The sequence below is a fragment of the Pristiophorus japonicus genome, unplaced genomic scaffold, assembly GCF_044704955.1.
Source record: "Pristiophorus japonicus isolate sPriJap1 unplaced genomic scaffold, sPriJap1.hap1 HAP1_SCAFFOLD_274, whole genome shotgun sequence".
Lineage (NCBI taxonomy): Eukaryota > Metazoa > Chordata > Chondrichthyes > Pristiophoridae > Pristiophorus > Pristiophorus japonicus.
The window spans coordinates 436,785-456,468 of NW_027252494.1; positions in this window are offsets into that span (position 1 = coordinate 436,785).

A 19,684-nucleotide genomic window follows, 5' to 3' on the forward strand; every position below is an offset into this window, starting at 1 on the left:
ACTCTCTCAGAGGGTGGTGAATCTTTGGAATTCTCTACCCAAGAGAGCTGTGGAGGCTGGGTCATTGAATATATTTAAGATTTTTGAATGATAAGGGAGTCAAGGGTTATGGGGAGCGGGCAGGAAGTGGAGTTGAGGCCAAGATCAGATCAACCACGATCTTCTTGAATGGCGGAGCAGACTCGAGGGGCTAAATGGCCGACTCCTGCTCCTATTTTATATATTCTCTCCCTCAAATCTGCCGTCATCACCCCTCTCAATAAAATCCTCGATCCCTCCGTCCTTGCAAACTACCACCCAATCTTCAACCTCCCTTTCCTCTCCAACGTCCTTGAATGTTATATTGCCTCCCAAATCCGTGCCCATCTTTCCCGCAATTCCATGTTTGAATCCCTCCAATCCGGTTTCCGTCGCTGCCACAGTACCGAAACATAAGAACATAAGAACATAAGAATTAGGAACAGGAGTAGGCCATCTAGCTCCTCGAGCCTGTTCCGCCATTCAACAAGATCATGGCTGATCTGGCCGTGGACTCAGCTCCACTTACCCGTCTGCTCCCCGTAACCCTTAATTCCCTTATTGGTTAAAAATCTATCTATCTGTGATTTGAATACATTCAATGAGCTAGCCTCAACTGCTTCCTTGGGCAGAGAATTCCACAGATTCACAATCCTCTGGGAGAAGAAATTCCTTCTCAACTCGATTTTTAATTGGCTCCCCGTATTTTGAGGCTGTGCCCCCTCGTTCTAGTCTCCCCGACCAGTGGAAACAACCTCTCTGCCTCTATCTTGTCTATTCCTTTCATTATTTTAAATGTTTCTATAAGATCACCCCTCATCCTTCTGAACTCCAACGAGTAAAGACCCAGTCTACTCAATCTATCATCATAAGATAACCCCCTCATCTCCGGAATCAGCCTAGTGAATTGTCTCGGTACACCTTCCAAAGCCAGTATATCCTTCCTTAAGTAAGGTGACCAAAACTGCACGCAGTACTCCAGGTGCGGCCTCACCAATACCCTGTACAGTTGCAGCAGGACCTCCCTGCTTTTGTACTCCATCCCTCTCGCAATGAAGGCCAACATTCCATCGCCTTCCTGATTACCTGCTGCACCTGCAAACTAACTTTTTGGGATTCATGCACAAGGACCCCCATGTTGTAATTTCTCCCCATTCAAATAATATTCCCTTTTACTGTTTTTTCCAAGGTGGATGATTTCACATTTTCCGACATTGTATTCCATCTGCCAAACCTTAGCCCATTCGCTTAACCTATCTAAATCTCTTTGCAGCCTCTCTGTGTCCTCGACACAACCCGCTTTCCCACTAATCTTTGTGTCATTTGCAAATTTTGTGACACTACACTACACTACATGGCTCTCATCAAAGTTACAAATGACATCCTTTGTGCCTGTGAGAAAGGTAAACTCTCCTTCCTTGTCGTTCTCGACCTGTCTGCAGCCTTTGACATGGTTGACCACTCCATCCTCCTCCAACACCTCTCCACCATCGTCCAGCTGGGTGGGACTGCACTCGCCTGGTTCCATTCTTATCCATCTAATCGTAGCCAGAGAATCTCCTGCAATGGCTTCTCTTCCCACTCCCGCATCGTTACCTCTGGTGTCTCCCAAGGATCTATCCTTGGCCCCTCCTATTTCTCATCTACATGTTGCCCCTTGGTGACATCATCCGGAAACACAGCGTCAGTTTCCACATGTACACTGATAACACCCAGCTCTACCTCACCCCCACTTCTCTCAACCCTCCACGGTCTCTAAACTGTCAGACTGCTCGTCCGACATCCAGTACTGGGTGAGCAGAAATTATCTCCAATTAAATATTGGGAAGACCGAAGCCATTGTTTTCAGTCCCTGCCACAAACTCGTTCCCTAGCCACTGACTCCATCCCTCTCCCCAACTTCTGTCTGAGGCTGAACCAGACTGTTCGCAACCTTGGTGTCATATTTGACCCTGAAATCAGCTTTCGACCACATAGCCGCAGCATAACTAAGACCACCTATTTCCACGTCCATAATATCGCCTGTCTCCGCCCTTGCCTCAGCTCATCTACCTTAACTCTAGACTTCACTATTCCAACGCACTCCTGGCTGTTCTCCCACATTCTACCCTATGTAAACTACAGGTGATCCAAAACACGGCTGCCCGTGTCATAACTCGCACCAAGTCCTGCTCACCCATCACCCCTGTGCTTGCATTGACCCCCGGTTAAGCAACGCCTCGATTTCAAAATTCTCCTCCTTGTTTTCAAAATCCCTCCATTCCTCGCCCCTCCCTATATCGCTAATCTCCAATCCCACAAATCCCTGAGCTGTCTGTGCTCCTCTAATTTTGCTCTCTTGAGCATCCTTGATTATAATCGCACAACCATTGGAGGCTGTGCCTGGGCCCCAAGGTCTGGAACTCCCTGCCTAAACTTCTCTACCTCTCTTTGCTCCTTCAAGATGCTCCTTAAAACCTACCTCTTTGATCAAGTTACTGTTATATTTCTCCTTATGCAGCTCAGTTTTTTAAAATCTCCTCATACTCCTGTGAATCACCTTGGGACATTTCACTATGTTAAAGGCGTTATATAAATACAAGTAGTTGTTGTTGTGAATAGCTACTGCTTACCCATACTCTCTGCTTTCTGTCTTGAGGCCAGCTAGCAATCCATTCTGCTACTTGTCCCCTGACTCTGCATTCTGTGACCTTGTTCATCAGTCTATTATGGGGGACGTTATCAAAAGGCCTGTTGAAAATCTAGATAAATTATATCTACTGCATTACCATTGTCTACTCTCTCTCTCACCTCTTGAAAAAACTCAATGAGTTTGGTCAAGCAAGACTTTCCTTTTGAAATCCATACTGACTTCGTTATTATATTTTTGGTTTCTAGATGTTCTTCTATTTTCTCCTTTAGTAGGGATTCCATTATTTTCCCTACCCCCGATGTTAAGCTGACTGGTCTATAATTCCCTGGACATGTCCTATCCCCCTTCTTACTTATAGGTATTACGTTAGCTATCCACCAGTCCTCTGGCACTAACCTTTTTCTAATGAGAGCCTCCACTATATCTGCCCTAGATTCTTTTAAAATGCATGGATACAATCTGTTATGTATGTAAACATTACCAATGTGTAAGACTTGCCACCAGGGAGTGCACCTGTGGGAGACAAAAGGGTTACCTGCACACCCCGGGCAAGCAGGTATAAAAGACAGTCTACCACGCTGCCTCCTCACTCTGGAGTTACAATAAAGAGACCAAGGTCACAACAGTTTGAGCTTACAATATACAGTCTTGTGGAGTTATTCTAAACGTAACAATTGGCGACGAGTAACAGATCACGAACTTTCACGCAGTTATGGCTGCCGTTGGTATTCTTGATTTGTTGAGAGTGATGATTGGGAAGCCTTTGTTGAGCGCCTTGACCAGTACTTCGTGGCCAATGAGCTGGAAAAGGCAGAAACCGCGGACAAGCGCAGGGCGATTCTCCTCACTGCTTGCGGGTCCACGATATATGGTCTCATCAAAAATCTGCGAGCACCGACGAAACCAACGGAGAAGACATATGAAGAGTTGTGCATGCTGGTTCGGGAACACCTCAAGCACCACCGTTCCGAGGGTCAGAACGTCCGAAGGCAAAGCTTCTTAGGTCGCTGACCTAAGACCCCTTGCGGGACCGTGCGTATTTGCTGGATTTTTAGGGGAAGTGTTGTGGGAAGTTTTTCGTGCTTGGAATCGGCCACGAGGTCATTCTTCGCAAACTGCTGTCTGCCGAATCCCTAGATCTGAGCAAGGCCATCACGATATCCCAGGCTTTCATGTCCACAAACGACAACACTAAATAGATATCATTGCAGCAACGAAGCTCACCGGTAAGTACTGTGCATAAAATAATGCCTTCAGCAGGCAGAACTGTACATGGCAGGGCCTACACGCCCGCAGAGGCCAGACCTAGGATGACTCAGTCCGCCGTGGGGCATGAACACGAACCCATTAGCACCATGTTGGCGCTGCGAGGGTAATCATCGGGCCCATCAATGTCGATTCAAGCACTACGTGTGCAAGGGCTGTGGAACAATGGGGCACCTCCAGCGAATGTGCAGACGTGCTGCGACTCACCACGTGGCAGAGTCGGCAGAAGATGAGCGATCCGGCGTGGATCACACTGAACGAGTAAGAGAGGCAACTCAACCTGGGGGTGAAGAGGAAGTGTATGGGGTACATACCTTCACCACCAACGATAATGTTGAAAGTCAAATTAAATAGCATTCCAGTCTCTTTGGAATTGGACACGGGGGTGAGTCAGTCAATTATGAGCCAGAAAGCTTTTGCAAAACTGTGGGGCAACAAGGCACAAAGGCCAAAACTAAGTCCTATCCACACCAAACTGTGCACTTATACCAAAGAGCTCATACCAGTCATTGGCAGTGCGGCAGGGGAGGTATCATACGATGGAGCTGTGCATGATTTACCACTATGGATTGTACCAGGCGATGGCCCAACACTGTTCAGCAGAAGCTGGCTAGGAACTGGGACGACATTAAAGCACTGTCTTCGGAGGATCACGCCTCATGCACCCAAGTGCGAAACAAATTCCCGTTATTATTCGAGCCAGGCATCGGCAAATTCACAAAAGCCAAAGTGCAGATCCATCAAGTCCCTGATGCACGACCCATTCATCACAAGGCCCGAGCGGTTCCATACATGATGCAAGAGAAAGCTGAGTATCCAGTTGGCCTGACTTCAACGAGAGGGGATTATATCGCCTGTCGAGTTCAACGAGTGGGCCAATCCAATTGTTCCGGTGTTGAAGAGCGATGGGATGGCCAGAATCTGTGGGGACTACAAGGTAATGATCAACCAAGTCTCGTTACAGGACCAGTGCCCACTACCCAAAGCGAATGACCTCTTTGCAACGTTAGCAGGGGGAAGTCGTTCACTAAGCTGGATCTTACCTCTGGTTACATGACACAGGAGCTGGCTGAACATTCGAAAAATTGACGTGCATATACCACAGACAACACTTTGGGATTCGTTCGGCGTCGGCCATCTGCCAGGGGTACATGGAGAATCTGCTGAAATTGGTTCAGTGCACTTGGTGTTCCAAGACAACATCTTGATCACTGGCCGCAACACCATTGAACATTTGCACAACCTGGAAAAGGTTACCAAGTGACTGGACAGTGTGACACCAGTCTGGGACTGACAGATACTGTAAATAGACATCAGTCTGGGACTGAAACTGTGAATTGACACCCTTCTCGGACAGACACTGTAAATAGACACCATTCTGGGACTGACAGGCACTGTAAATAGACATCAGTCTGGGACTGAAACTGTGAATTGACACCCTTCTCGGACAGACACTGCAAATAGACATCAGTCTGGGACTGACAGACACTGTAAATAGACACCAGTCATGGACAAACAGGCACTGTAAATAGACACCAGTCTGGGACTGACAGACACTGTGAATAGACACCAGTCTGGGACTGACACGTAAATAGACACCAATCTGGGACTGACAGACGTTGCAAATCGACACCAGTCTGGGACTAACAGAAACTGTAAATAGACACTAGTCCTGGACTGACAGACAATGTAAATAGACACTAGTCTGGGACTGACACATACTGTAAATAAACACCAGTCTGGGACTGACAGACACTGTAACTAGACACCAGTCTGGGACAGACAGGCACTGTAAATAGACACCAGTTTCGGACTGACAGACACTGTAAATAGACACCAGTCTGGCACTGACAGACACTGTAAATAGACACCAGTCTGGGACTGACAGACGCTGTAAATAGACACCAGTCTGGGAATGACAGACGCTGTAAATAGACACCAGTCTGCGACTGACAGACGCTGTAAATAGACACCAGTCTGGGACTGACAGACGCTGTAAATAGACACCAATCTGGGACTGACAGACCTTGCAAATAGACACCAGTCTGGGACAGACAGATACTGTAAATAGACATCAGTCTGGGATTGACAGATACGGTAAATATGCACCAGTCTGGGACCGAATGAGACTGTAAATAGACACCAGTCTAGGAATGACAGAAACTCTAAATTGACACCATTCTGGGACTGGCAGACACTGCAAATAGACACCAGTCCTGGACTGACAGGCACTGTGAAGAGACACCAGTCTGGGACAGACAGGCACTGTAAATAGACACCAGTCTCGGACTGACAGACACTGTAAATAGACACCAATCTGGGACTGACAGACCTTGCAAATAGACACCAGTCTGGGACAGACAGATACTGTAAATAGACATCAGTCTGTGATTGACAGATACGGTAAATATGCACCAGTCTGGGACCGAATGAGACTGTAAATAGACACCAGTCTAGGAATGACAGAAACTCTAAATAGATACCATTCTGGGACTGGCAGACACTGCAAATAGATACCAGTCCTGGACTGACAGGCACTGTGAATAGACACCAGTCTGGGACTGACAGACCTTGCAAATAGACACCAGTCTTGGACTGACAGACATTGTAAATAGACACCAGTCTGGGACTGACAGATGCTCTAAATAGACACCAGTCTGGCACTGACAGACACTGTAAATAGACACCAATCTGGGACTGACAGACATTGTAAATAGACACCAGTGCGGGACTGACAGACACTTTAAGTAGACACTAATCTGGGACAGACACGTAAATAGACATCGGTCTGGGACTGACAGACATTGAAAATAGACACCACTCTGGGACAGACAGATACTGTAAATAGACATCAGTCTGGGATTGACAGACACTGTAAATAGATACCAGTCTCGGACTGACAGACACTGTAAATAGACACCAGTCTGGCACTGACAGACACTGTAAATAGACACCAGTCTGGGACTGACAGACACTGTAAATAGACACCAATCTGGGACAGACACATAAATAGACATCGGTCTGGGACTGACAGACATTGTAAATAGACACCATTCTGGGACAGGCAGACATGTAAATAGACACCAGTCATGGACTGACAGACACTGTGAATAGACACCAGTCTGGGACTGACATGTAAATAGACACCAATCTGGGTCTGACAGACGTTGCAAATCGACACCAGTCTGGGACCAACAGAAACTGTAAATAGACACCAGTCCTGGACTGACAGACAATGTAAATAGACACCAGTCTGGGACTGACACATACTGTAAATAAACACCAGTCTGGGACTGACAGACACTGTAACTAGACACCAGTCTGGGACAGACAGGCACTGTAAATAGACACCAGTCTCGGACTGACAGACACTGTAAATAGACACCAGTCTGGCACTGACAGACACTGTAAATAGACACCAGTCTGGGACTGACAGACGCTGTAAATAGACACCAGTCTGGGACTGACAGACGCTGTAAATAGACATCAGTCTGGGACTGACAGACGCTGTAAATAGACACCAATCTGGGACTGACAGACCTTGCAAATAGACACCAGTCCGGGACAGACAGATACTGTAAATAGACATCAGTCTGGGATTGACAGATACGGTAAATATGCACCAGTCTGGGACCGAATGAGACTGTAAATAGACACCAGTCTAGGAATGACAGAAACTCTAAATAGACACGATTCTGGGACTGGCAGACACTGCAAATAGACACCAGTCCTGGATTGACAGGCACTGTGAATAGACACCAGTCTGGGACAGACAGGCACTGTAAATAGACACCAGTCTCTGACTGACAGACACTGTAAATAGACACCAATCTGGGACTGACAGACCTTGCAAATAGACACCAGTCTGGGACAGACAGATACTGTAAATAGACATCAGTCTGTGATTGACAGATACGGTAAATATGCACCAGTCTGGGACCGAATGCGACTGTAAATAGACACCAGTCTAGGAATGACAGAAACTCTAAATAGACACCATTCTGGGACTGGCAGACACTGCAAATAGACACCAGTCCTGGACTGACAGGCACTGTGAAGAGACACCAGTCTGGGACAGACAGGCACTGTAAATAGACACCAGTCTCGGACTGACAGACACTGTAAATAGACACCAATCTGGGACTGACAGACCTTGCAAATAGACACCAGTCTGGGACAGACAGATACTGTAAATAGACATCAGTCTGTGATTGACAGATACGGTAAATATGCACCAGTCTGGGACTGAATGAGACTGTAAATAGACACCAGTCTAGGAATGACAGAAACTCTAAATAGATACCATTCTGGGACTGGCAGACACTGCAAATAGATACCAGTCCTGGACTGACAGGCACTGTGAATAGACACCAGTCTGGGACTGACAGATGCTGTAAATAGACACCAGTCTTGGACTGACAGACATTGTAAATAGACACCAGTCTGGGACTGACAGATGCTCTAAATAGACACCAGTCTGGCACTGACAGACACTGTAAATAGACACCAATCTGGGACTGACAGACATTGTAAATAGACACCAGTGCGGGACTGACAGACACTTTAAGTAGACACTAATCTGGGACAGACACGTAAATAGACATCGGTCTGGGACTGACAGACATTGAAAATAGACACCAGTCTGGGACAGACAGATACTGTAAATAGACATCAGTCTGGGATTGACAGACACTGTAAATAGATACCAGTCTCGGACTGACAGACACTGTAAATAGACACCAGTCATGGACTGACAGACACTGTGAATAGACACCAGTCTGGGACTGACATGTAAATAGACACCAATCTGGGTCTGACAGACGTTGCAAATCGACACCAGTCTGGGACCAACAGAAACTGTAAATAGACACCAGTCCTGGACTGACAGAAACTCTAAATAGACACCATTCTGGGACTGGCAGACACTGCAAATAGACACCAGTCTCGGACTGACAGACGTTGCAAATAGACACCAGTCTGGGACTGACAGACATTGTAAATAGACACCAGTGCGGGACTGACAGACACAGTAAATAGACACCAGTCTAGGAATGACAGACACTGTGAATAGACACCAGTCTGGGACAGGCAGACACTGTAAATAGACACTAATCTGGGACTGACAGACCTTGCAAATAGACACCAGTCTGGGACAGACAGATACTGTAAATAGACATCAGTCTGGTATTGACAGACACTGTAAATACATACCAGTCTGGGACAGGCAGACACTGTAAATAGACACTAATCTGGGACTGACAGACCTTGCAAATAGACACCAGTCTGGGACAGACAGATACTGTAAATAGACATCAGTCTGGGATTGACAGACACTGTAAATAGATACCAGTCTCGGACTGACAGACACTGTAAATAGACACCAGTCTGGCACTGACAGACACTGTAAATAGACACCAGTCTGGGACTGACAGACGCTGTAAATAGACACCAGTCTGGGACTGACAGATGCTGTAAATAGACACCAGTCTGGGACTGACAGACGCTGTAAATAGACACAAGTCTGGCACTGACAGACACTGTAAATAGACACCAATCTGGGACTGACAGACATTGTAAATAGACACCAGTGCGGGACTCACAGACACTTTAAGTAGACACCAATCTGGGACAGACACGTAAATAGACATCGGTCTGGGACTGACAGACATTGTAAATAGACACCAGTATGTCACTGACAGACACTGTAAATAGACAGCAGTCTAGGAATGACAGACACTCTAAATAGACACTATTCTGGGACAGGCAGACACTGTAAATAGACACCAGTCCTGGACTGACAGGCACTGTGAATAGACACCAGTCTGGGACAGGCAGACACTGTAAATAGACACTGATCTGGGACTGACAGACCTTGCAAATAGACACCAGTCTGGGACAGACAGATAATGTAAATAATAATGTAAATAGACATCAGTCTGGGATTGACAGATACGGTAAATATGCAGCAGTCTGGGACCGAATGAGACTGTAAATAGACACCAGTCTAGGAATGACAGAAACTCTGAATAGACACCATTCTGGGACTGGCAGACACTGCAAATAGACACCAGTCCTGGACTGACAGGCACTGTGAATAGACACCAGTCTGGGACAGGCAGACACTGTAAATAGAAACCAGTCTGGGACTGACAGACACTAAATAGACACCAGTCCTGGACAAATAGGCACTGTAAATAGACACCAGTCTGGGACTGACAGACACTGTAAATAGACACAAATCTGGGACTGAACCACACTGAAAAAAGACACCAGTCTCGGACTAACAGACACTGTAAATAGAAACCAGTCTGGGACTGACAGACACTAAATAGAAACCAGTCCTGGACAAACAGGCACTGTAAATAGACACCAGTCTGGGACTGACAGACACTGTAAATAGACACCAGTCATGGACAAACAGACACTGTCAATAGACACCAGTCAGTGACTGACAGACACTGTAAATAGACACCAGTCTGTGACAGACGGACACTGTAAATAGACACCAATCTGGGACTGAACCACACTGATAAAAGACACCAGTCTGGGACTGACAGGCACTGTAAATAGACACCAGTCTGGGAGTGACTGACACTGTAAAAAGACACCTGTCCTGGACAGGCAGTGACTGTACATAGACACCAGTCTGGGACTGACAGACACTGTCAATAGACATCAGTCTGGGATTGACAGACACTGTAAATAGATACCAGTCTCGGACTGACAGACACTGTAAATAGACACCAGTCTGGCACTGACAGACACTGTAAATAGACACCAGTCTGGGACTGACAGACACTGTAAATAGACACCAATCTGGGACAGACACATAAATAGTCATCGGTCTGGGACTGACAGACATTGTAAATAGACACCATTCTGGGACAGGCAGACACGTAAATAGACACCAGTCATGGACAAACAGGCACTGTAAATAGACACCAGTCTGGGACCAACAGAAACTGTAAATAGACACCAGTCCTGGACTGACAGACAATGTAAATAGACACCAGTCTGGGACTGACACATACTGTAAATAAACACCAGTCTGGGACTGACAGACACTGTAACTAGACACTAGTCTGGGACAGACAGGCAATGTAAATAGACACCAGTCTCGGACTGACAGACACTGTAAATAGACACCAGTCTGGCACTGACAGACACTGTAAATAGACACCAGTCTGGGACTGACAGACGCTGTAAATAGACATCAGACTGGGACTGACAGACGCTGTAAATAGACACCAATCTGGGACTGACAGACCTTGCAAATAGACACCAGTCCGGGACAGACAAATACTGTAAATAGACATCAGTCTGGGATTGACAGATACGGTAAATATGCACCAGTCTGGGACCGAATGAGACTGTAAATAGACACCAGTCTAGGAATGACAGAAACTCTAAATAGACACCATTCTGGGACTGGCAGACACTGCAAATAGACACCAGTCCTGGATTGACAGGCACTGTGAATAGACACCTGTCTGGGACAGACAGGCACTGTAAATAGACACCAGTCTCGGACTGACAGACACTGTAAATAGACACCAATCTGGGACTGACAGACCTTGCAAATAGACACCAGTCTGGGACAGACAGATACTGTAAATAGACATCAGTCTGGGATTGACAGATACGGTAAATATGCACCAGTCTGGGACCGAATGAGACTGTAAATAGACACCAGTCTAGGAATGACAGAAACTCTAAATAGATACCATTCTGGGACTGGCAGACACTGCAAATAGATACCAGTCCTGGACTGACAGGCACTGTGAATAGACACCAGTCTGGAACTGACAGATGCTGTAAATAGACATCAGTCTGGGACTGACAGACGTTGTAAATAGACACCAGTCTGGGACTGACAGATGCTGTAAATAGACACCAGTCTGGCACTGACAGACACTGTAAATAGACACCAGTCTGGGACTGACAGACATTGTAAATAGACACCAGCGCGGGACTGACAGACACTTTAAGTAGACACCAATCTGGGACAGACACGTAAATAGACACCAGTCTGGTACTGGCAGACATTGTAAATAGACACCAGTCTGGGACTGACAGACACTGTAAATAGACACCAGTCTAGGAATGACAGACACTGTGAATAGACACCAGTCTGGGACAGGCAGACACTGTAAATAGACACTAATCTGGGACTGACAGACCTTGCAAATAGACACCAGTCTGGGACAAACAGATACTGTAAATAGACATCAGTCTGGGATTGACAGACACTGTAAATAGATACCAGTCTTGGACTGACAGACACTGTAAATAGACACCAGTCTGGGACTGACAGATGCTGTAAATAGACACCAGTCTGGGACTGACAGACGCTGTAAATAGACACCAGTCTGGGACTGACAGATGCTGTAAATAGACATCAGTCTGGGACTGACAGATGCTGTAAATAGACACCAGTCCTGGACTGACAGGCACTGTGAATAGACACCAGTCTGGAACAGGCAGACACTGTAAATAGACACTAATCTGGGACTGACAGACCTTGCAAATAGACACCAGTCTGGGACAGACAGATACTGTAATTAGACATCAGTCTGGGTTTAACAGATACGGTAAATATGCAGCAGTCTCGGACCGAGTGAGACTGTAAATAGACACCAGTCTAGGAATGACAGAAACTCTGAATAGACACCATTCTGGGACTGGCAGACACTGCAAATAGACACCAGTCCTGGACTGACAGGCACTGTGAATAGGCACCAGTCTGGGACAGGCAGACACTGTAAATAGACACCAATCTGGGACTGACAGACATTGCAAATAGACACCAGTCATGGACAGACAGGCACTGTAAATAGAGACCAGTCTGGGACTGACAGACACTGTAAATAGACACCAGTCTGGCACTGACAGACACTGTAAATAAACACCATTCTGGGACTCACAGATGCTGGAAATAGACACCAGTCTGGGACTGACAGACACTAAGTAGATACCAGTCTGGTACAGAGAGACACTCTAAATAGTAACCAGTATGGGACTGACAACGTAAATAGACACCAGTCTGGGACTGACAGACACTGGAAATAGACACCAGTCTGGGACTGACAGACACTGTCAATCGACACCAGTCTGGGACTGACAGACACTGTCAATCGACACCAGTCTGGGACTGACAGACACTGTAAATAGACTCCAGTATGGGAGTGACTGACACTTTAAATAGACACCAGTCTGGGACTGACAGATACTGTCAATAGACACCAGTCTGGGACTGACAGACACTGTAAATAGACACCAGTCAGTGACTGACAGACACTGTAAATAGACACCAGTCAGTGACTGACAGACACTGTAAATAGACACCAGTCTGGGACTGACAGACACTGTAAATAGATACCAGTCTGGGACTGACAGATACTGTCAATAGACACCAGTCTGGGACTGACAGACACTGTAAATAGACACCAGTCAGTGACTGACAGACACTGTAAATAGACACCAGTCTGCAGAGACAGACACTGTAAATAGACACCATTCTGTGACATATGTACACTTCAAATAAACACTAGTCTGGGACTGACACTGTAAATAGACACCAATCTGGGACAGACTGACACTGTCAATAGACACCAGTCTTAGACTGACAGACACTGTAAATAGACACCAGTCATGGACAAACAGACACTGTAAATAGACAGCAGTCTGGGACTGACAGACACTCTAAATAGACACCATTCTGGGACAGGCAGACACTGTAAATAGAGACCAGTCTGGGACAGGCAGACACTGTAAATAGACACCAGTCAAGAACTGATTTGTAAATAGACACCAATTTGGGACTGACAGATGTTGCAAATAGACACCAGTCTGGGACGGACAGAACTGTAAATCGATACCAGTTTGGGACCAACAGACACTGTAAATAGACACTAGTCTGGGACTGACAGACACTGTAACTAGACACCAGTCTGGGACTGACAGACAATGAAAATTGACACCAATCTGGGACGGACAGACACTGTAACTAGACACCAGTCTGCGACTGACAGATATTTTAAGTAGACACCAATCTGGGACAGACACGTAAATAGACATCGGTCTGGGACTGACAGACATTGTAAATAGACACCATTCTGGGAAAGGCAGACACTGTAAATAGACACCAGTCTAGAACTGAAACAAACTGTAAATAGACACCAGTCTGGGACTGACAGACAATGTGAATAGACACCAGTCTGGGACTGACACGTAAATAGACACCAATCTGGGATTGACAGACATTGCAAATAGACACCAGTCTGGAACAGACAGACACTGTAAATAGACATCAGTCTGGGACTGACAGACACTGTAAATAGACACCAGTCTAGGAATGACAGACACTCTAAATAGACACTATTCTGGGACAGGCAGACACTGTAAATAGACACCAGTCCTTCACTGACAGGCACTGTGAATAGACACCAGTCTGGGACTGACAGATGCTGTAAATAGACATCAATCTGGGACTGACAGACACTGTAAATAGACACCAGTCTGGCACTGACAGACACTGTAAATAGACACCAATCTGGGACTGACAGACATTGTAAATAGACACCAGTGCGGGACTGACAGACACTTTAAGTAGACACCAATCTGGGACAGACACGTAAATAGACATCGGTCTGGGACTGACAGACATTGTAAATAGACACCAGTCTGGGACTGACAGACACTGTAAATAGACAGCAGTCTAGGAATGACAGACACTCTAAATAGACACTATTCTGGGACAGGCAGACACTGTAAATAGACACCAGTCCTGGACTGACAGGCACTGTGAATAGACACCAGTCTGGAACAGGCAGACACTGTAAATAGACACTAATCTGGGACTGACAGACCTTGCAAATAGACACCAGTCTGGGACAGACAGATACTGTAATTAGACATCAGTCTGGGATTGACAGATACGGTAAATATGCAGCAGTCTGGGACCGAGTGAGACTGTAAATAGACACCAGTCTAGGAATGACAGAAACTCTGAATAGACACCATTCTGGGACTGGCAGACACTGCAAATAGACACAAGTCCTGGACTGACAGGCACTGTGAATAGGCACCAGTCTGGGACAGGCAGACACTGTAAATAGACACCAATCTGGGACTGACAGACATTGCAAATAGACACCAGTCATGGACAGACAGGCACTGTAAATAGAGACCAGTCTGGGACTGACAGACACTGTAAATAGACACCAGTCTGGCACTGACAGACACTGTAAATAAACACCATTCTGGGACTCACAGATGCTGTAAATAGACACCAGTCTGGGACTGACAGACACTAAGTAGATACCAGTCTGGTACAGAGAGAAACTCTAAATAGTAACCAGTATGGGACTGACAACGTAAATAGACACCAATCTGGGACTGACAGACACTGGAAATAGACACCAGTCTGGGACTGACAGACATTGTAAATAGACTCCAGGATGGGAGTGACTGACACTTTAAATAGACACCAGTCTGGGACTGACAGACACTGTAAATAGACACCAGTCTGGGACTGACAGACACTGTAAATAGACACCAGTCTAGGAATGACAGACACTCTAAATAGACACTATTCTGGGACAGGCAGACACTGTAAATAGACACCAGTCCTGGACTGACAGGCACTGTGAATAGACACCAGTCTGGGACAGGCAGACACTGTAAATAGACACCAATCTGGGACTGACAGACCTTGCAAATAGACACCAGTCTGGGACAGACAGATACTGTAAATAGACATCAGTCTGGGATTGACATACACGGTAAATATGCACCAGTCTGGGACCAAATGAGACTGTCAATAGACACCAGTCTAGGAATGACAGACACACTAAATAGACACCATTTTGGGACAGGCAGACACTGTAAATAGACACCAGTCCTGGACTGACAGGCACTGTGAATAGACACCAGTCTGGGACAGGCAGACACTGCAAATAGACACCAATCTGGGACTGACAGACATTGCAAATAGACACCAGTCTGGGACAGACAGACACTGTAAATAGACATCAGTTTGGGACTGACAGACACTGTAAATAGACACCAGTCTGGGACTGACAGACGCTGTAAATAGACATCAGTCTGGGACTGACAGACGCTGTAAATAGACACCAATCTGGGACTGACAGACCTTGCAAATAGACACCAGTCCGGGACAGACAGATACTGTAAATAGACATCAGTCTGGGATTGACAGATACGGTAAATATGCACCAGTCTGGGACCGAATGAGACTGTAAATAGACACCAGTCTAGGAATGACAGAAACTCTAAATAGACACCATTCTGGGACTGGCAGACACTGCAAATAGACACCAGTCCTGGATTGACAGGCACTGTGAATAGACACCAGTCTGGGACAGACAGGCACTGTAAATAGACACCAGTCTCGGACTGACAGACACTGTAAATAGACACCAATCTGGGACTGACAGACCTTGCAAATAGACACCAGTCTGGGACAGACAGATACTGTAAATAGACATCAGTCTGGGATTGACAGATACGGTAAATATGCACCAGTCTGGGACCGAATGCGACTGTAAATAGACACCAGTCTAGGAATGACAGAAACTCTAAATAGATACCATTCTGGGACTGGCAGACACTGCAAATAGATACCAGTCCTGGACTGACAGGCACTGTGAATAGACACCAGTCTGGGACTGACAGACGCTGTAAATAGACACCAGTCTGGGACTGACAGACGTTGCAAATAGACACCAGTCTGGGACTGACAGATGCTGTAAATAGACACCAGTCTGGGACTGACAGACATTGTAAATAGACACCAGTGCGGGACTGACAGACACTTTAAGTGGACACCAATCTGGGACAGACACGTAAATAGACACCAGTCTGGTACTGAAAGACATTGTAAATAGACACCAGTTTGGGACTGACAGACACTGTAAATAGACACCAGTCTAGGAATGACAGACACTGTGAATAGACACCAGTCTGGGACAGGCAGACACTGTAAATAGACACTAATCTGGGACTGACAGACCTTGCAAATAGACACCAGTCTGGGACAGACAGATACTGTAAATAGACATCAGTCTGGGATTGACAGACACTGTAAATACATACCAGTCTGGGACAGGCAGACACTGTAAATAGACACTAATCTGGGACTGACAGACCTTGCAAATAGACACCAGTCTGGGACAGACAGATACTGTAAATAGACATCAGTCTGGGATTGACAGACACTGTAAATAGATACCAGTCTCGGACTGACAGACACTGTAAATACACACCAGTCTGGCACTGACAGACACTGTAAATAGACACCAGTCTGGGACTGACAGACGCTGTAAATAGACACCAGTCTGGGACTGACAGATGCTGTAAATAGACACCAGTCTGGGACTGACAGACGCTGTAAATAGACACAAGTCTGGCACTGACAGACACTGTGAATAGACACCAATCTGGGACTGACAGACATTGTAACTAGACACCAGTGCGGGACTGACAGACCCTTTAAGTAGACACCAATCTGGGACAGACACGTAAATAGACATCGGTCTGGGACTGACAGACATTGTAAATAGACACCAGTCTGGGACTGACAGACACTGTAAATAGACAGCAGTCTAGGAATGACAGACACTCTAAATAGACACTATTCTGGGACAGGCAGACACTGTAAATAGACACCAGTCCTGGACTGACAGGCACTGTGAATAGACACCAGTCTGGGACAGGCAGACACTGTAAATAGACACTGATCTGGGACTGACAGACCTTGCAAATAGACACCAGTCTGGGACAGACAGATAATGTAAATAATAATGTAAATAGACATCAGTCTGGGATTGACAGATACGGTAAATATGCAGCAGTCTGGGACCGAATGAGACTGTAAATAGACACCAGTCTAGGAATGACAGAAACTCTGAATAGACACCATTCTGGGACTGGCAGACACTGCAAATAGACACCAGTCCTGGACTGACAGGCACTGTGAATAGACACCAGTCTGGGACAGGCAGACACTGTAAATAGAAACCAGTCTGGGACTGACAGACACTAAATAGACACCAGTCCTGGACAAACAGGCACTGTAAATAGACACCAGTCTGGGACTGACAGACACTGTAAATAGACACAAATCTGGGACTGAACCACACTGAAAAAAGACACCAGTCTCGGACTAACAGACACTGTAAATAGAAACCAGTCTGGGACTGACAGACACTAAATAGAAACCAGTCCTGGACAAACAGGCACTGTAAATAGACACCAGTCTGGGACTGACAGACACTGTAAATAGACACCAGTCATGGACAAACAGACACTGTCAATAGACACCAGTCAGTGACTGACAGACACTGTAAATAGACACCAGTCTGTGACAGACGGACACTGTAAATAGACACCAATCTGGGACTGAACCACACTGATAAAAGACACCAGTCTGGGACTGACAGGCACTGTAAATAGACACCAGTCTGGGAGTGACTGACACTGTAAAAAGACACCTGTCCTGGACAGGCAGTGACTGTACATAGACACCAGTCTGGGACTGACAGACACTGTCAATAGACATCAGTCTGGGATTGACAGACACTGTAAATAGATACCAGTCTCGGACTGACAGACACTGTAAATAGACACCAGTCTGGCACTGACAGACACTGTAAATAGACACCAGTCTGGGACTGACAGACACTGTAAATAGACACCAATCTGGGACAGACACATAAATAGTCATCGGTCTGGGACTGACAGACATTGTAAATAGACACCATTCTGGGACAGGCAGACACGTAAATAGACACCAGTCATGGACAAACAGGCACTGTAAATAGACACCAGTCTGGGACCAACAGAAACTGTAAATAGACACCAGTCCTGGACTGACAGACAATGTAAATAGACACCAGTCTGGGACTGACACATACTGTAAATAAACACCAGTCTGGGACTGACAGACACTGTAACTAGACACCAGTCTGGGACAGACAGGCAATGTAAATAGACACCAGTCTCGGACTGACAGACACTGTAAATAGACACCAGTCTGGCACTGACAGACACTGTAAATAGACACCAGTCTGGGACTGACAGACCATGTAAATAGACACCAGTCTGGGACTGACAGACGCTGTAAATAGACATCAGTCTGGGACTGACAGACGCTGTAAATAGACACCAATCTGGGACTGACAGACCTTGCAAATAGACACCAGTCCGGGACAGACAAATACTGTAAATAGACATCAGTCTGGGATTGACAGATACGGTAAATATGCACCAGTCTGGGACCGAATGAGACTGTAAATAGACACCAGTCTAGGAATGACAGAAACTCTAAATAGACACCATTCTGGGACTGGCAGACACTGCAAATAGACACCAGTCCTGGATTGACAGGCACTGTGAATAGACACCTGTCTGGGACAGACAGGCACTGTAAATAGACACCAGTCTCGGACTGACAGACACTGTAAATAGACACCAATCTGGGACTGACAGACCTTGCAAATAGACACCAGTCTGGGACAGACAGATACTGTAAATAGACATCAGTCTGGGATTGACAGATACGGTAAATATGCACCAGTCTGGGACCGAATGAGACTGTAAATAGACACCAGTCTAGGAATGACAGAAACTCTAAATAGATACCATTCTGGGACTGGCAGACACTGCAAATAGATACCAGTCCTGGACTGACAGGCACTGTGAATAGACACCAGTATGGAACTGACAGACGCTGTAAATAGACACCAG